Raw genomic sequence first — 21,436 nt, forward strand, 5'->3', positions numbered from 1 at the left:
ATCTTGAACTGAAGAGCTTAGGGACAGTGATCAGGCCGAGTTCAAACCTCACGATCAACTAACTAACTAAATAGATAGATAAATAAATTGAGCACCTTGTATTAGATTTATGTGTTGAAATAAAGATCCAGATATTTGGTATATGCCATGAGAAGACAGACAAGAGACATGGAAATTGCTACACACTCACACACACAAACACATACACACACACTCAAAATATGAAAACAATGATCCAAGATAAGTTTCTTCAATGAGAAATTTAAGAAGACTGTGAATGATGAATTTGAATTTTAAAGGTCTTCATATGTCCCTGTGTTAAAAGCTTAGTTGTCAGTTTGGTGTACTGAGAAAATACTTAAAACTTCAAGAATTAAGTATCATTTTTAGGGCCATAACTTTGATGAATATAGTGGGAATCTCATGTTAAAATTTTCTCGGTTTCTTGGGTTATTTGTTTTTGTCACAGTTCATTTCTCATTCCTATGGGCTTACCTCATTGTAGGCACAGAAGTAATAGAGCCAAGAAACTGAGCTGAAAATTTCAGAAGTGTAAGTTACAGTGAACCTTTTCAGTTCATCAAAATTTTGATATCTGAAGCTTCAAACTGCTTACAAATTGATGTTTACCATTGTCTCACATCAGCCACAATATATCAAATTTGAAATGCAATGTTGGGCTGGCAAGTTGTTGCTTCTCTTAAATTCTGATGCTTTCCACTTTGATGTTTTCCAATCTTCCCCCATAAGTTCTTGAACACACACACACACACACATCTACGTCACCAGAATTAATTTGTAATGTCCAAAGCTGAATTTTAACTCCTCCACAAATAATTATTTTTCTCCATAGGTTTCTTATCTTGGTGAATGGAAGCAATACATACCCACTGGTTCAAGTGAGAAATGGCAGTGTCATCCTTGAATTTGTCCTAATTATCTCTGTGCTAAATCGGGTATCCCTTTATTCCGTTTTGCTTCATTTAAGTTCTCCCCATGACCACAAGAGACTTTTTTTTTTGCTTTTATTCTTTTTAAAGCACACATTTAATTATGTCACCTTTCTAATTAGACATTTTCACTGGCTTCCTACTGATTTAAAACTGAACTCCATTTCTTAAAGTCCTAAAAAATTCTCTCATCCTCATTTTTGGCATATATGTCTGACACTTTCATGGGGTAGCATACTGAATAATTGTTAGCATGTTTTCCTAAGAATTTATGATTCTTTCAATCTGGTGTGTATACCATAAACATTCATTCAAAAATGATTGCTTCTTTTTATTTTCTTCCTTCTCTACAGATAGATTTTGTATATGCTTTAGACTTATGTAAATAAATACTTGAAAATCTCTTTCTATGAGCGATTCCTCCCTCTGCCAGATGTTAATCCAGCTACTTTTTTTTTTTGTCACTATAGATTTTTAAACCAAGACCTTTATTTGCTAGGCAGTAGACTTTTCTTTAGAAGTAAAAGGAGCTATCTATCTAAGTACAAATCCTTATACATTATTTTTTTCTGTATTTCTGGTTAGCTATTTTTGTTTTGACAAAACATGGCCTTGGGACATCAATATCACACCTACATCTCCCACATAGCTGGCATTACAACCATGCCCAATTGTACCTAGTGCAGACACATTATAAATATTGTGTTTAACTGTATATTTTAGTTTTACTCTTCACCACCTTATTTGAAATGTTAGAGGTCAGAAAAAATGGTTTATTTTTATTAGACTTAATATCCAGTACAGGGTTGAAGGTAAGTAACCACTCAGTAAGATTTTGAATGAATTTGAATAAATTAGCAAACCCACTGAAACTCTTATGTTTACTTTTCTGAAAATATAAACACAAAATATTTTTCAAACTTTTTGTTTTAAATTTTCTTCTTCTTTTAACCTTCATCAGTAATGTCTGCTAAGAATCCAGTGTCACTGAATAACCTTAAGTTTCCTAAATTTTCTAATTTATAAACTACAAAACTCATCACAGTTTTTCATAGAGTTGAACAACCTTTTGAAGTAATTCACATCTTGACAGGCATTTTTCATAATCAATAGCAGACGTTTGTTTACTCATAATTACTTTAAAGATATATCAAATAATCTAATTATCCAATGATGTGAGAAAATGCAACTGACAGCAACAAAGTACTAACATTAAAATTCTGAGTGCTTATGAAGTCCAAGAAACTTTGATGGATGAGCTTTTTCATGATCCCTCTATGTATACACAAATTCAACATCAAGCAAAGATAAATGAGGGATGGGAGTGGAGGAGCTATATTTTCCTTTCAAAGAAAGTCAATGGCTGTGTCTAACTCTTCTTACTAGTTTTTCTTCTTCTCCAAGTACAATATATCCAACAAATAAGCATGCACACACACACACACACACACACACATCCACATACAATATATCCTCTGTAACACATAATGCTATAACTAATGAAATTATATGGAAATGTAAGTTAATATTATAAAATACATGTAAAAATATTTAAAAACCCTAATTTTCTTGCTGATATAAATATATTTATGTCTTTTATCCCTTGGTTAAAAAATCCTATTATAGTATTCATGATGTTAACTTCCACACCTAATTGGGCAGAAAAATGAAAAGACTATTTTCTAATTTGTAAACTCCATTTTCTTATAGATAGCAGAAATTCCAGAGTAAAATGTTTGCATTCCAGGAATGGAAACTGAGGCCGATCAGCCAATATAGTCATGCCTCCTGTACTACTCCTTGGCTCCTAGTCACAATGAGAATGTTTTGCACTTAGCTACTCTCTAATGCCTCTGAAAATGAAAACTCCTACATGTATAATCACACTTTCACACCAGACACTCCAGTGTATTGGTGGGACTAGCCATGTTTCATCATCAGTCATTACATGTTTACCTAAATAAATTTCAAATTTCATTAAAAAAAATCAACATATTCATTTATACCACAAGATTTGCAGGTTCTAACTGTAGAATTTATTGCAGTTCATAGTGCACTATTTTGCCTGATGTGACTTGCCTTCAATGGTTCTTCTTTCCTTTTTTTAAGACAGAATTTCCTTCACACATGTATCTTTATCTTTCTTTGTAATATTTCATCTATTAACTTCATTATACCACCATGTGTCACTGAATTTATTGTTTTACAAGAACTAAGTGATCATGCAGAAGCATTCCCCAGACTTTCTGTACCCACAGTAGGTGCACATGTGCCAGAGAAAATGTGGCTTCCTTTTATTTATTAAGAGAAAATTCCCATGTTAAATCAAAGACTCATGCAATATATTTGACATATAGATCACTATTGCCAAAAAATTAAGTTTGAATTTTGCCAAAAAATAAAAATATCAGTGTATTCCACAAAGGAAGAAACATTTGTGAGAGACTATGAGACATTATTTATTTACTTCACTTCTGAATATACAGCATAAAAACAGTAGATGCATTCAAATTGCTTGAAATGTGAATATAATATTCTATTCATGCTCACATTTTTGTTAAAAGTTCTATTATTATGCAGTTTCCTTTATGTTTTTCCTGTTACTCATTAGTAAATAATCTTATAGCTGCTCCCACACTTCTTTCTTATAAGGATCAAAGTTTATCTAAAAGACTCATTCCTAAGAACTGAGCTCCCTGGTATTCTAACTTATTTAGAAATTTGGTTTGTCTTAGAGTTCAAAGTGCTAGAAAGCATGAGACTAGAACAGCTAAAAATCAGTTTGGGGTATGCTCCAGGAGAGAAAACCTAGAGTTCTGAAATCCACATGGAGGAATGAAAGCAAAAGCTTTCTCTAGAGCTCATGTATTATTTAATTGGCAATATTTCAGCAGGAAGAGAAACGGTGCTATAAGTTACTTTCTATCAATGAAAAATAAATATTTTATTTTGACAGGGCTACATGACATAAATGTAAAACTCATCTTTGTCCTCATTATATTGAGGTCAAAGTTTCTGACTTTCAAGAAGTGACTAAAACACAAAGCATGTAACCTCTTATACAAGTTACCAATTTATATTTTTTGTCTATTCTGTTTGCTCAAAGTAATTATGATTACTGAGTCACACACTCAAATTCAGAGAACAGTCAAAAGTTAAAGCCATTGGACAAATGTATTTATGTGACAATGAGAAGAGTAAAATGTTCTTAATCAAAAGAATAATCAGCAACAATTACAAGCACAGGAAATTTTATATTTCTAGAAGTATTTTCTTCTTATATTTTTATTTTGGAAGTCCTAGAGTTTGAGTGTAGAGGCTTTTGCTTGTTAGGTAATACTCTATTATTTAGGCCATGCCTTCAGACTTTTTGATTTATTGGTTATTTAATTAGCTTTCATATTAATTTTCCTAGATTGCCCTCAAATCAAACTCTTCCTCCTAAGTAGTTGGGATTACAAGCATATTCCACCATGCTCAGGCATTTAGAAATGTTTTCACATTTATTCATATTTTATTTCAAAATTAGTGCAACAAAAACAAAAAAGACTAAGTGATACTTTGTTTTCTGAATATTTTACAGTATAAAATCAGATGTCTGGTATGATTACCATTCTACAAATGATCCAATTCACATTTACTGAAGTTTTGATATTTATGCCGATTCATTGAGATTTAGTTTGATGTGTTTTCTATTTTCTAGTGTAATGTTTCCTCATTCAATAATTCTTCGGTCCAGGTGTTTAAAAATATGGATTCTGAAGTCTCTGTCCTTGAGATTCAGATTCAGTAGGTAGAAAAATATATCCTGACTCAATAACTCTTAAATGACTTTTAAAATTAACCTGAAGTATTTTTCTATTTATGTTTATGTATGTCTCAGTAGTCCCATTAAGCTACAACAAAACATTTGCTGGGCTCTAAGCCTGCCTGATTAAGAGGAGTAACATCAGAGCTATAACGTGTTTGTGTGTGTGTGTGTGTGTGTGTGTGTGTGTGTGTGTGTGGAACATGGCAACAAGATCATCTCCTGCCAACATTTAATACAAATTCAGTTTCACAAATAAGAGAAAAAAGGTTAAACCTTAGGAAGGAAGAACGTAAACAGTGTGTTTCAACTTTTTGGATACAGGAATGACATAGATACAATTTTAAACAAAAATTGAAGCTATGTCTAGTATGAAGTACAAATTAGAAAGCTGGGAGTGCAACAAATAAAATGTGCCAGTACCAATGAAAAGTTAAAAGGAAAAGTAAATGCTTTCTACATGGTAGGTGAGAGCAAACGTAATTATCTCTGGAACAATGTCCTCAGAACGAATCACCTAACAGAGTTTTTATAGAAACTAGTTGTTATGAAGAATTTTAAATTTTGCATAGTATAGGAAAACAAATAAAACCACATTACATTTTGGATCATAAACTGATTTTGTTTGGGAAACTCTTTGTTTTACTTGGCTATCATACAATTGGATGCAGTTATAGTATGATTCACATCAACCTTTCTTATGGGTATAGTGGTAAATTTACCAAAGTTGAAAGAAAAAGTAAGAGGGATTATCAGCACTTAGAAACTTGCCAATACAATTGTTTTCCATTCTGTTTTTCATTTGTTATTCTATTAAAATTATACAGGCAAATAAAACCTGAAAATAAATTAAATTAAATAAAATAAATAAAATAAAATAAAACCTGCTTTGACCCAAATAAGATGAATCATCACTTGAGTTTTTGGTGCTTTCTTAAGTATATTTGATGTGATTAATGCCACTGGCAGCTATCACACTGTCTATATGTGACTCTAGATTGTGTAGTTCTAAAATGAATAACAAAATGCAATTAAAATTAAAATTTCTCTAATTAGACAAAAATCTGGGATTATAGTGTAGTTGAATGATTACATAAGCATACTGGTACATTGTAAGAAAACTTGAATTAGTATATTTGCAAGTATAAAAACAGAATAATGAAACCCATTAAAATAGTTTTTTAAAGCAGAAAAAAATAAGAGAGAGTAATAGAGGTGATGAACTCAATCAAAGAGCATTATAGGCAAGAATAGAAATATTACAATGAAATTCTTTAATAATACACTATCAAAAAATTCATGCAAGTAAATTTATTATTGTTAGTTTATTTTATACACAGTATAAAAATTATGTCAAAAATGTATTTTCTGTATTTTAGATCCTGTACTATACATTAGAGAAACTTGTATATACAATGATATATATTCTATTTTATAATAACATTTAATTTTAAAATAAAAATCTATTTGGGCAAGGTTCATATAAAGAAGTCAAATCTATTTTGTTTTTTATAGTGTCTTTTGTAACACAGACTAAGATACTGTAAAGATAAATAGGAATTAGGGGATCTAAAGCCAATTCCAAATCTGATTTTTTTAATAGTTTTTAAGAAACCCAGCATGGGTTTCTTGGTCTTCTGTAAAATATATAATTAAGAAATTATCACATTTTGAAAAATAACATCAAATATGTCATATTTTACTTAACTTAAAGTTAATTAAACTATGCCTTATGAGTTTATTGTAAAAGAGGGGCTATGATTCTCCACTGCTCATTTTTTTTTGCGGGGGTCTGGTTGTGGGACTGAACTCCGGGCCTGGGCACTGTCCCTCAGCTCTTCAGCTCAAGGCTAGTGCTCTACCACTTGAGCCACAGCGGCATTTCTGGCTTTTTTTCTTTTTGCTTATGTGGTGCTGAGGAATCAAACCCAGGGCCTCAGGCATGCAAGGCAAGTGCTCTACCACTGAGCCAACTTCCCAGCCCTCCAATGCTCTTTTAAAGTTAATCTTTATCTCTTATTTAAAGGGAACATATACGTAATACTTATCAAATCCAATGTCTGAATACTTACTGATATTCATTCTGATTGATATTCTTCTATGTGTCATATTCTGTCAGCTTCAAGGGATGGTGTTTGTATGATTCTTTCTAATCTCTAATAAAGATCACAAGGAATAGAAGGAACTTTATTCCAGGAGGAATGATTATGTGAAACAGAGGTATAGAGTTCCCTCTCAGAGCATCCTGCAAGGGACATCTCTGTGTGGATCAACCATACAGAATGGGTAAAGATTGTCCTATACATGCAAATAGATTCCAGACACATCTACAGCATCACATAGTTGACCAAAGAAGTGGACCAACAAAAACAAATGGTTGCTGAATTTGCAACTGACATTTATTACTCCATCCATAATGTATGTATTCTTAAGCCACTCAAAATTTTCTCAATTAAAATAAAAGTGTAACTAATGCCAGTTTTCTGTGGCTCAAACCTATAATCTTAGATAGTTGAGAAATTGTATGAGATAGAGGCATTTATTAGCTTTGTAAACAGGAAGATTAGTGGAAATTCTTTACATCATGCCACACACATTTCTTTCCATATAGAAAAAGAAGCAATGGACTTAGCATAGGAATTTATACAGCTTTACAGAGAAGATATTTGTGCTTCATACAACCTCATCAAGATTACTACTCAAGGATTTCAAAACACGAGAAATGGGAAATATGGACAGCTGGAAAATTTGTACTATATCTGAATCAAAAATAATGAGTTTTGTTTCCATTTTTAGATATTGCAGAGGAGTATTTTTTTTACAATGATCATAAGACAGATGAAAGGAGAGGAGATAGGATAATAAAGTGAGAAAAAAACCTCACTGTGATTCACTTTATCATCCTAGCCAGCTCACAATAACGCACACAAATATATACACTTCTCTGAAGGGTTGTGGATCTATGGAATAGAATAACAAATGAATGAGATCTCTTGATTAGTATATTATATTTGATATATGCATATGCCTTCAGAACATATTGTAGAATACTTGAATTCTCTCAGATTTATTTCAAATAGATTTAGTTTCAGAAAAAAATTGTTCTTCCAAGGTGTTTTAAGAAATTCATCAGTGGGTAACATGTTATTCAGCTCTAGTAGTTTCTCCTGTCTTGCAAGGAATTATTTCTCTTGAAAAGTAAGCCCAACATTTCCTCCTTCTCAAAGTAGGAAATACACCGAGAAGTTTGATGTTTTGCTAGAAACATGAGCTCTATAAATGGTAGAAGTGGACAGAATGTTTATCAAAGGTCAACATACACTGATGTTTTCCCCCTTAACATTTAGTAGAGGAAGAAATAACTTCTGGTTTTCCTTTCTCTTCTCACACTGGTGACAGCCCCATCATCAGAGACATGACATTAGTGTTCAGGGTGTTCATCATGGGAAAATGCATTATTCATTTGCATTATGGATGAACTTTTACAACACAAATGTCATAGAATGTCTGCAGAAACTGAAGAAAATAGATCTCATTATACAAGAGTATAGAATGCCATTTTCACATTTTTTCATACATGATTTAGTAGGTACACTAGTGTTACATGTGCATTTTCATATTAAAATACCTTTTAATATGAGGGACAAAGTAAACACAAATACCAAAACATATTACCACAATTTCATGAACATTTTCATATATAAGCTATTTATTATTCATAACACATATTCTCTCTGGATCCTTTGGTAATGAAAATAGCCTCAGAAGGGCATACATCTTAATTTTTGACAATGTGCTAAAATAATGTCCTTGTATATTGATAATGATAGTTGGATTTTAGTCACCGTGTTTCTGATTAAGGTTGGGAATATTCCCAAGTATTCCTAAGACATGATAAAATTCTGCTGATCTGTATGCTGAATACTATATGATATAACAAAATATAATATAAAATATAAAACCACTACTTAAGATTCAACTTTTGCTTCTCATTTTCATTAGGTTTTCATAAATAGTGTACTGAGTTTTATCAGCATTCTATTTTTATAGAACACATTTTCCAAAACTCCTGAAAATCTGTAGCTGTTAACAATAATAATTATACTATACTACTCTACTGATATTACTACTATTGCTACTACTGATCATTAAACTAACTGTCAGCTGTGGAGTTAAAATCAGTTTGAGAGTCAGCACAAACAAACATGGTTTAAATGCTGTACCTTCACTTCTGATAGGAAATAGAAATAAAAAATGTAGCTGGTTTTCTTGTAATGCCATTTTATTTGAGTAAATAATATTTAGTTTCCATAATTATTGTTTTTCCTCAACTATGTTGATTTCCAAGCTTGCAGCTATTTTTAAACATTTTACTTCATTTTAAAAAAGAGTTTTTCAGATATATATGCATAATATTTCTTAGTTATTATTACAGACATTTGGTCATTTTTTCTTTTACCTGTCAGTCCACAAACATCCTTCATAAGGAAGTGTTTGTCACCAACTATCAGGATTAGTGGAAAACATCAGTAAATCAGGATATCTCTAAACCATAAGCAGCACAAAATTATGATTGGAAGTTCCTTCAATTTTCTAAATTTTGAGTTTCTGTCTTTTGATTCAGATAGCATGTAAGTCTTCCTAATGTTTTATCTCATAAATGATAACTGTATATACACTTGTTTGTAGTTTAGATTTTCCTCAACTATGTTGTTTCTATTATAATTGTGACCATGCCATTTCAATCATTGCTTTAAATCTCTCATCAAATATAGCATCTTGCCTATAAAGGAAGGTCAGTAAATACACTATTAATGAGTGATAGTAGAATGAGGAGGATGATATCTTGTAGGAATATAAGGAGATAAACCATCCCTTTCAGATCAAAATTCTGAAATCAAAATTCATTGAGAGGCTTGTATGTATACACCTGCTGTTGTCACATCTAACTTAATTGCCAAGTAAAAAGTTAAGTTATTTAAAGAACTTAAGTTGCTTACAGCACAACTTTTAAGAAGTTATTGTAAACTGTTATTCAAGGAATAAACAATGAAGAATGAGGAGAAAGAAAGAAAGGGGTTGACTTTTGGAATACTTAGTATGGCAGTCAGTGGTTTCTACAAAACTAAGATATAGGATTTGAAATTGTGTAGCTGACTCCATTTGAAATCAACATTTGAAACCTTACAAACTGAGGTCTATTCACTCAGTTGAGTCTATAGATTGCAGGGACCTTACAAATGAACCAAGAAGACAGAAACAAACCCACTCTGTGTTTCCCGTACAAAAATTTTATATTAATTCTGCCACTTACTGACAAACAAGGACCATGACAGTGTTCCATGTCAGAAATATAAAGGAAATTTGGCCAACTCCAAAATAAAGCCTTCAGTAACTATGATATTTACATCTATTTCTGTATTACAGTGATTTATCATTCCAATCAACATGAAGGTATTTTAATTTAAGAGTAATTAATTTGAATGTACTTTTTTTGCTTGTATTGGAACTTGAGTTACAATACAAGTCTCACTTTTGGTCATAGTCTTGCTCTGCTCACCATTTTCACTCATGGGTGGAGACAACACCTCTAGTGCTGTCTTTTGCTGGTTAATGGAAAGAAGAATGTTTCTCCCTATGATGATTGCAAACTCCAAACGTTAGATCGCAGCCTTCTGAGCAGCTAGAGTTACTGGTGTGAGCTAAGATATTTTAGACTACAAGCTATAAACTTCTCAAGAAAAGTTTTATTTGAAGTATGTGTTTTGAATGTTATTTCTATTAACATTTAATATGGCATATTCTTACAGTAAAGCTTAAATTCAGCACATATCTTTGGCATTGGTTTGTGTTCATGTTATTTTATTAAACCTACAAGGAAAATGATAGATATTTGCTTTTCTATGTATACACCAATCTCTTTGTACAAGTGAGTAAAAGAGATCTTACATGATCTTACCTGAAAAATCATTATTTAAGAAACAACTTTGGTAAGAAAAATCATTACTACTTGATTTAATTTTCTTGTCAATGGATAATTTATTTTACTCTATAAAGTTTCCATGCTTTTCTACTTAATAATATCTACATATATGTGGTTCAAGCTTCCTTGTTAAATCTATAATGAGTTCTGTTACTGGGCAGTGTTATTTTGCCCTTCAGAAACCCCTCTTCTAAGTTTGTGACCTAGAGGTTCTTACACTACACGAATCATCTGGGAAAATTTCCAAGAGTATTGAAGCACAGCCAGGATGCAAAGGAAAGGTTGAAGAGCACTAGAGAAAGACTGCTGGGAGGGTCAGAATAATGTCAGAGAAGGTCAGGGAATATCAAACCCAGAAAAACTCCAAACACATACACAGAAGTCAATGCTTCAAAGAGATGAAGGTTGGAAAAAGTACATCACAATACTTTCTCTACCCTTCTCCAGTCATCTGCTTTTCTCAATATAAATACTACATAGTTTCAGTGATTGACATATGTGAACAGCAATCTTCAAGTCTGGTTATAGCCTAATCACATCATACCCATTAATTATTGAATAAAATAAATTAATAAGTAAGAGCTTACAGTTTCAATGTTAATTTCATGGCAAGAAGAACAAATTCAGGATATTCTAGCCTATGGAACTCTTAAAATTTGCCTAATATTCTTTATTTAAATAAACCACGCCAAAAATCCTGCATATTTTCCAAATGTTTGCTTGTCAGTTTTACCAGAATAAAATATTATTTTGCGTGAAAAAGCTCATAATTCCACTGCTTAAAAATCATAGTGAAATTAAATATTTTATTTTTTATCTTGTTTAGAAAATGATGAATAATATTATCAGCCAATACCAAGTAGGGAGAACTCATGAAATCCATCCAATGAAACAAATTAGCACATTCAAGTACAGATATATGAATGGTATGGCTTAGATTAAATTAAGTAAGAGGACATAGATCTGTGCTTTTCATCAATGAGATACCTGAACATTTTAAAAACAATTTTACATTCTAATTTTGATTATGTTTATATTATTAAAGTGTCATGGAAATATTTATGTCATATACAAGTAGGTTGTTATCAAAGCATACCTGTACACTGAAAAAACATTATATGATATTTTACATAGTAAGTGTATAAATATCTTCAAAGCTATTTATAATGAACATGATTATGATAGCAAAGTTTATCAGAATTCAAAGACCATGATTGTGATTTAACCCTGCAGATATTTTTATATTTAATTTGTTAAAGACATGCAATATGAAGTATGCATCATATCTTACGACGTTTCCACTTGAAAGGAGCAATAGTTTATGGTGCATGTTCCTAAAAGTTTTTAATCCAAGTCAAAGGCAGGAGCTAGGCCGGAGGCTGGTGACTCACGCCTGTAATCCTAGCTACTCAGGATCCTGAGATCTGACGACCACAATTCAAAACTAGCCCGGACAGGAAAGTCCATGAGACTATTTATCTCCAATAAACCACCAGAAAACCGGAAGTGGTTCTGTGTCTCAAGTGGTAGAGTGCTTTCCTTGAGCTGAAGAGCTCATATCCAGTCTTATGAGAATTACTATTAATATTGAATTATTTCCAGTTGCACCAGTCTATGGTATTTGATTATATCATCATTAACATATTAACACAACCTTTGACAGAAACCTGATAAAAAAGGAAACAAGAGATGTTTTTCTGCCTCCTCCTCCTCTTCCACTTCCTCCTCCTTCTTCTTCTCCTCCTCCTCCTCCTTCTTCTCCGCCTCCTCCTCCTCCTCCTCCTCCTTAGTCTTCATACTGTATGAAGTTATTTCTTTTTTTCTTTCATCACCCCATTTTGTTTACCCCCTCTTGTCACTATTGTTGTATTTTTTTTCTAAGAATATCTGATTTAGGGGTGGGAAAGGGAGTCACAGAAATGGTGAGACAAGGACAAAGGGTGAAACAATGCAACACTGATACTCCCAAGACACTATGTTGAAAATTAACTATACAACTTGTCTGGGGGTGGGGGGTGGATAAGGAAGTCTGGGGAGGGAGAGGAATAGTGGGAGAAAATGAGAGATGGGATGACAATGTTGGACAAGATTTGTACCCATTTCCTTACTTATGTTACTATTAGCCCTCTGTACAACACCTTTATCATAAAAAAAAACAATTCTGTGACCTCACAAATTGAGTTGAACTCTTCCTCTAGAGTTTAAGACAAGCACTACCTACAAGAAATCATTCTTTGATCTATATCAGCTCTTAATGATTTAAGAAATTATTACATTGTAAAAATGTATAGCATTTCTCAATATTCCAGAGTAGATTGATTTGCTTACTCATTCCCTTGGCATGACTAAGAGTGATTTCAGTAATGTGCAAGTAGAAATGGTTTGCTAAGCACAGAATTAGTCCCCATGTTGCTCACTTTTGTCTCTAGAAGCTACTAGGGAAAAGAGAATCTGCTTGACAAGAAGTGTATTCATTTCCTTTCTTATTTAACTATAACCCCTCTGTATTATACCTTTACAATAAAATTAAAATAAATTGAAAAAAAACTACAATTAGAAAAATGTTATCTTATCATTTGATCTTAAGATGTAGATGTTTCCTGGATTCCCTAGGCAGGAGGTGCTGAGGAGGATTTGGAAGTCCTAACATCCTCTAAAGTGTATTAGTAGAAACTCTAGTTGTTCACATGTCATATACATTGAACTTGTACAAAAATGTAAGCTTAAAAGGGCTACTGTTTAAGCCATAGAGTGTTTTGTTATTTGTTACAGAAGTCATAGAAAACAGATGACATTCTCAGTATTAAGAGAGTGAATATTAAACCTATTTTTTTAATAGATAGCCAGGTGCTGGTTTCTCCTACTCATAGTCCTTGCTGCTCAGAAGGATGAGATAGAAAGATTCCTTTAGAAATCATTAAAGCAGAAAAATTCATGAGAATCCATTTCCAAACAATCTGACAAATTTGGAACCTGGGCATGACTGAAGTGGTAGAGCATCAACTCTGATCAAGAAAGCCATGAGAACACAAAACCTTGAGCTCAAGCCACAGTTTTGGAACACACACACACACACACACACACACACACACACACACACACACACACACACACACACACACACACCACTATATTACTTTGTAATATTAAGGTCCTCATCATTTCTTCTTATTCTATTACCATTCTCTGAAAAAAATTATTAAAGTTAACCAAGCCAGCAATATTTCAAAAGGGCTCTGTGAACACTATTTTTATTATTAAAAAATGACAGGCTAAGGTTCTTTCAGAGTGAATGGAAGAAGACACAGAGGAAGAATGAGTCCCACACCATGCTCACCCTGCTTTTGTCTTACTTAAAGCTCTGAGAACAGGAACTTTGATAGCTCTCTCAAGCTAAATATCACAACATTGTTCAGAAACCAAATGCAAATGCAATTTTCCCTCAATTTACTCCTGGAGTGCTGGAGTGATATTTGTACATCTGTTTCTTTCACTTCATTTATACTTTCACCTCCCTGTGAGCTGCCCTTTATTTACTTTATTTCAATCATGTTCATAGAATCACAGAACATCTAGGGGACGTTGGCCATCCTGACAGCATAGGTGAGAAGGAAAATTAGCTTAGCTTTAGTGTCAGAGACCCACATCAGTGGAGAGTCGTATGTTCTCCTTCTACTTGATATTGCTTAAAATAGTAAAAGCATGAGAATAATGACAAAGACTTAAAAAGGAGACCAGGTTATTTTCTTTTCCCTTTTCTTTTTGAAGTGCTGGAGTCAAAACTCTAGGCAACATACATTCTAGGCAAGGGTACTGACTCTTAACTTTGAGCTATACCTGGAGACTCAGCAAGTTTCTTAGTAAGTTTTCATCTTTTAAAACTCTCTACAGACAATGATCTCCTTCCATTTTTTCTATGACATTCTGATGTGATAGTTAAATCTAAATTCACTACTCTTCTTCAATCATTTATGCCTCCTCTCTGGAAATAGACTGCCTATGTTCAAATTCTTTTTTTTTTTAATTTGAGTACCTCCATCCTTTCCTCTGACACTGTGTCATTATCTACAAAGGGAGTATATCAATAGAATCTCAATCTGAATGTTGGTGATTAGATTTAAATGATTCTATGTTTGAAAATCTTGCTTGGAATAGCATCTGTCATTCATAGAGAAGCTCAATAATGTTTTTACCATCAACTCTGTTCAGAGAAATGTTTATGTGTTTGGAAGAATATTTTGCTAAACTCTGTGGGAGGATACTAAGGAAATTCTACAAAGCATCTGTAATGGTTGCTCACCTACCATGACTTCTGAAATGCAGGAGTTAATTTTAATGTACTGATTCAGGGCAAACCTAACTACATCAAACATGATTTGTTTATGTTTTAATTTTTAATGAATTTTGAGCTATACCCAGGTTCATGCACCACCTCTCTTATTTACTATGTGGGTGACTTTGAGCAAATTAACTGCATGCATCTCTTGTATCACACATGATATGAACAATGAGAATAACAACTATGGAGAAGTATAAAATAAGTGCATACTGGTACCTACTTTAAATAGTGTTTGCCATGAAAGTGATCTATAGTCTTGAGACATTGATAAGGATATCTAAACTTGCCTCTCATGTAATCCTTATTTTCTTTTTGTTTCTGCTTTGTTAGTAATTATAAAAAAAAAAGACCAAACTAACAAACAACAGCAACAAAATAAAACAGTGAATGTGGCTCAGTGGTACAGGTGCTTGCCCACATGAATGAGGCCCTGGGTTTGATTCCTAAGTACCACATAAGCAGAAAAGCCAGAATTGGCACCATGGCTCAAGTGGTAGAGCATTAGACTTGTGTAAAAGAAACACAGAGACAGTGGCCAGGCCCAGGACTGGCCAAAAAAAAAAAAAGATCCATTGTGGTATTTCCATACATGCACATAAAAAAAAATAAAAATAAAAAAAAGCCAGGCACAGGTGGCTCACACTTGTAATCCTAGCTATTCAGGAAGCTGAGATCCAAGCCAGACAGGGCAGGAAAGTCCGTGAGACTCTTATCTCCAACAAAACCACTAGAAAACCAGAAATGGAGCTGTGGAAACTTGTATTGAAACTAAAACATTTTTATAGTAGAGCAAGAGAGCATGTGTGTGTTTGTGTGTGTGTATGTGTGTGCATGTGTGCGTGCACACACCTTAAAACTCAGTGCCTGGAAACTGTCCCTGAGCTTTTGGCTGAAGTCTAGTGTCCTAACATCTAAGACACAGCGCCACTAATGGCTTTTTGTGGCTGCTTTGCCTAGCTAATTGGTGGTATAGAGTCTCATGGACTTTCCTGCCTTGTTCCTAACTTTAATCCTCCATCTAAGCCTTCTGAATAGCAAGGATTAGAGACAAGAGCCTCTAGTACCTGGCACTATGGTAGAATTTTTAAAGATTCAAATCCCTAAAACAAATTAAACAGTTATATGATGTTAGGTACAGATTACCTAATAAAAGACAGATTGCAGTTACACGTATTTCACATATTCACTAAGTAACAAAAGTAGATTTTAGTGATTTTGTTGAAATACTAAAACCCCAAAATACTAAAGCAGTAGAATGTTTATTAATTCTTTTCTTTTAAATTCTGAGAGAGAGACAGAGACAGAGAGAGAGAGAGAGAACTTTCAGAAAGCTAAGTGGTTTCCTTTTATTTGTTTCCTGTCAAAGATTCTAAATGGCCTTTAAAGTCACTAGCTGTTACTCAAGAATAATGAGGTATATTATTCTCTCAACGCTCATGCAAATCTCCAATTAACACTAATGGGATTTACGGCAGTGAAACTAAAGGAACAACAACTTCAGTGTCTCAAAATAAAGAATCTTTATTTTTGATACCTACATTTTTAGCATCTAAGTGCAGTCATGCATAAATAAACAAATTAGTATTAAACATCAATTTGACACTTCCATTCACTTTGACATTCTGAAATACAGTCTTTTAAACGTAATGCATTTCAAAGCAGATATATAGCTTATATATCAGTCAATAATTAAAATACTCCTCCTTCCTTTATCATTAATTTTAAATTTATAAATAATAAGCAGAGCTGTCTTAGTTAAGCTGGAGCAATATACAAATGATGGATTGTAAATGTGTATAGCAAAACATTTCTAAGAGTAGTACTACAAAAGATTATCGTTTGTATACACAGGCCTACAGGACTCTATTTTAATCTCTTGGAGGAACATGCATATATCACTTTAAAAAGCATTTATTTTTGAGATTCCTATAATTTTAGTTTTATTCATACCATCAAACTTTTTAGAAGGCAGTTTTTAAATAAGTGAGAAACCATATGTTATTATTAAAGTTGCTATTAGAGACATAAAGGTTTGGGATAATTATTTAGAGATAATACAGACAGCATATTAGAATAAAGTTTTTCCTTGGTCTCATTCTACAATGGCCAGTAGGACTCTGGTCATAAGATGTTTGGTAGTATTTTAATCTCAATATAATTCTGTAGAGAAATAACAGTATGTAACAAAATTATAAATTTCTCTTAGAACAAACAGGTAAGAATTAACAGGTGTTTTTAACAAAGTTTATAAAAAAGAGATGAAAAGGACAGTATATGCTCATACAACAAAAATATTCTATCTTTATGTTTAAATAATTTGTAAATGAATGTCTTAATAGTTAACAAATCTCAAAGAAAGATTGTCTAAAGAACAGTGGAAGTAAAATAAATTTAAAAAAAAACAGAATTTTATCTTAAATATATTGGTATATAAAATAGAATACTCTTCAAACTGAGTTATTTAACAGATATAAGTTTAAATGTGATATAATCGTGTGAATGAAAGATTATAATTCTATTTTAGATAACAGTGTGCTGTCATCTGAAAAACTTAAGCAACTAACAAGAAGTAAAGTGTATTTTACTGAATAGGTGATAGATTGTTTATTGACTGTTTAGTCACTGACCTTGGGAGAATTCTCGGGACACAGTAATTATTTGCAAAACTAGTATGAATCATTTAATTAATTAACAAACTTTTCCAAAATTTTATATGCTTCCTCCAAAATATAGTTAAATCAACTCTTGCAGTTTCCATGTTTATGAATAGGTGCTAAGAGTAACATATACCAAAAGGTTTAATAAAAATCAAACTTTCATTTGATATAAAAAAGCAATGTGTTACAACTTATTATATAAGTATGATATACAGTATGATAAGTGGCATTGAGTCAGATATATTTCACTCAAGAATGATAAGTATATTATTGTTTTCGAAAAGCTATGTATTTTTCATGTGACCTTTAAAAATTCTCACCTGACGTGGTGTCAATGAATGTACTTTTAGAAAGATAGAAAATATAAAGAATTGCAAATGGTTGATATCTCTGTATTCTCTTCAATTATGAAAAATTTTAAAAATGCTTCATCTAATATTGATAAATAAAATAATAATTACTATTAAAACTGATGATTTTTTGGTTAACTCATGACTGCACAGGTTTTACCAAAGTTTCTGTCCATGTATTATGCAACCTGTAGATTGAAACACATGTATTGAAAAATGTATTACAGTTATATTTATATTTTAATGTGGTACTATTTATGATATCTGTGCCTTATTTACATGTCATTAGCAGAATGAACTATTGTGTGTTGATTTATAAGATTAGGAACACTTTGTTCCATGAATTCTTTATATGAATATACAAATCTATTTTTGTCTTCTTTCTGTAGAGTGGAAAGATCTCTTCCAGCATACCACCATCAATTTCCACTGGAAAATTAAATAAATAGATGATAGATAGAAAGGTGGATATATATATATATATATATATATATATATATATATATATATATATGTCTCTGCGTGTTTGTGTGTGTGTATGTGTAAACCACTTTTGGTCAGAGGCTCAATATTTACACTACCAATGTCAGCCTTATTTTGAATCAAAAGTTCTAGACTTAAGCCCTCATTTATGTACCTACTCGAGTACATCATTTTTTCTCTCTTAATATTAGTTTTATTAACTCCAAATTAAAGCACAAGATGATTGACCTGAAGAACTAATAGGGAGAAAAAAGTGGATGATTTATGTACTGGTATTGAACATAATGACTGGTATGCTTTCTGACTAAAATGTGCTTATATTACGTGGTTTACCATCATTTGTCTGTCAGTGTAATGCTACTTTTTAACTCATTTGATCTCAATGTCACAAATGCAGGAAGAGGAAAATGAAGCTATGAGATACTGGTCAATTGATAAACAGCAACAGACTCATGTACAAGTTTATTAGAAATGCAGCATCTCATCCCCAGCCCAGAACTATAGAATCAGAAATTACATTTTTACAAGATTTTCAGCTGATTTATAGGCACATTAAAATTTAAGCAGCTCAGAATGAATTACTCAGCCATCTTTCTGCTTCCAGTTCTGAAAAATTTAAAAATCTTTAAAAATCCTATCCATGCCTCTCTATTAGTAACAGTTAACATTTTAAACTTCTGTTATGTGCCAGATTAGTCATCTATTGCTAATTCACACACAGCTGCAACACTTCCTGATGTGAAGCAACCTGCAAACTCTATTTTTTTTTTCTGTTGGTTAGGAATTTGGACATGACAGAGCAGTGATGGCATGTATTTGAAGGGTTTAAAGTCCTGGGGGTTGCTGGAACACTAAATGAATGGGGCCGTTTAGAAGTCTTTCACTCAAGTGTTGGCACTAGAACTGGATGTTGAGACAGATTTTCTTTATTATTTTGAATATCTCATGTGAAGCTAGCCAAGAAAATGGATCTCACAGTATTGAGTATCAGGATGATAATATGTAATAGCTTGATTGTTCTTGCCTTTTTTGTTGTTATTTTGTTTTCTCTTTTTCTTTTTTCTTGTCCTGGGGCTTGATCTTAGGGCCAGAGTGCTGTCCCTGAGCTTTTTTTGATCAAGGCAAAAGTGCTCCACCATTTGAGCCTCAGCTCCACTTTCAGGTTTTTGGTGATTTATTGCAGGTAAGAGACTCATGGTCTTTCCTGCCTTGGCTGGCTTCAAATCACATGCCTCTAATTTCAGCCTCCAGAGTATCAAGGATTACAGTCACAATCTACCAGTAGCCGGATGCTAATTCTCTTTTGAAAAAGAACCAGAAATTAAGCTAAATAATATCTATGGCTTAATTTTACCTTCAGTGTGTTTGATTACTCTAAACTATGACAAGCATGCCCATCTTCAAGTTGATTTCTATACAACTGTCCAAAACTTGAAAGCCATGGTTTTCAACTTGCGCAGTTAATGCTTTTGTTTGCATGCAAACAATTCTCAAAACTTGATACAGAATGTCTTGTTCAAGAACAGTTAATTGCTAAATTTCTGCAAGTATATTATGCTAAAAATAATTAGAAGGTTTTGATTTATTGTAAAATTGTATGAAATGCTTGCACCTCTTATTATTAATACTTTTGTATTGATATAACCTATCTGTGATAGGTTATAACGAGATAAAATAGAAACTGACATGTTAAATTTGAATTGCAAATATATAGCAAGGGTTTGAATTCAAGATGTCCAGCATACTCTGGTTTGTTTGCTCAGTTAATACTCACTCCTTAAACAATACTTTGACATTTTGCTGGTTATTTTGGGGTCCAGAAATCTTTCATACTCAGACTGTTTTTGAACTGCACTCCTCCAGATCTTGCCCTCTTGAGTAGTTAATATTACAGATTAAGCAATCAGCATCTAGCCAGGAAAGGATTTTAATGTTAAATATGTACTAAAATAGCAGGAAACACACTTATATTAAAAATTACTTTATTTTTGTCAGTCATAGGGCCTGAATTCTGGGTCTGGGCACTGTCCCTCAGCTCTTCAGCTCAAAGCTGTTGCTCTAACATTTGAGCCACAGTGCCACTTTCTGGTGGTTAATTGGAGATAAGAGTCTCACAGATTTTCCTGCCTGGGATGGCTTTGAACTGTAATCCTCAGATCTCAGCTTCTAGAGTAGCTAGGATTACAGGCATGATCCATCACTGTTTACTTTGGGAAAATGTCAGTTGGACGATCTTTTTGATAATGCTGGTAATACAAACTTCAAATTAGATGGATATTCCTTTTAGGTTTTATTAATTTGAAGATTTAGAAAACTATGACACATAAGCTATGAGCTTTCCTTAAGTTATGAGCTGTATGTATATATGCAATTCAATTTCAAGCATGGATTTGGTCACAAATAACAGAGGTATTGAGATAAGTACCAATTTAATGAACACTCTATTCTGAGACAAGGAAGTTTCAAAATTTATTTAAATTTTAAGGTTCTGTGTAAAATATTTGTTAAAATATAATGCACCTATGAATAGTAATTTTTAATCCTCTCTTCAAAAATGAGACTAGTATCCAAATAGATATACAATCAAAACTTAAAATATGAATTCTGCAATTTCACTGGATACTATAAAGGTATAGACAGAAATGTGAGGTATTGTGTGCCAAAATATATATATTCTTCTATGTTTTTATCTTATTTATTTTTTTGGGGGGGTCCGGTTGTGGGGCCTGATCTCTGGGCCTGGGTGCTGTCCCTCAGCTCTTCAGCTCAAGACTAGCATTCTACCACTTGAGCCACAGCGCCACTTCCATTTTTTTTCTGCTTATGTGGTGCTGAGGAATCGAACCCAGGGCCTCAGGCATGCAAG

The sequence above is a fragment of the Dipodomys ordii genome, unplaced genomic scaffold (assembly GCF_000151885.1).
Source record: "Dipodomys ordii isolate 6190 unplaced genomic scaffold, Dord_2.0 Scaffold1, whole genome shotgun sequence".
NCBI classification, from domain to species: Eukaryota; Metazoa; Chordata; class Mammalia; order Rodentia; family Heteromyidae; genus Dipodomys; species Dipodomys ordii.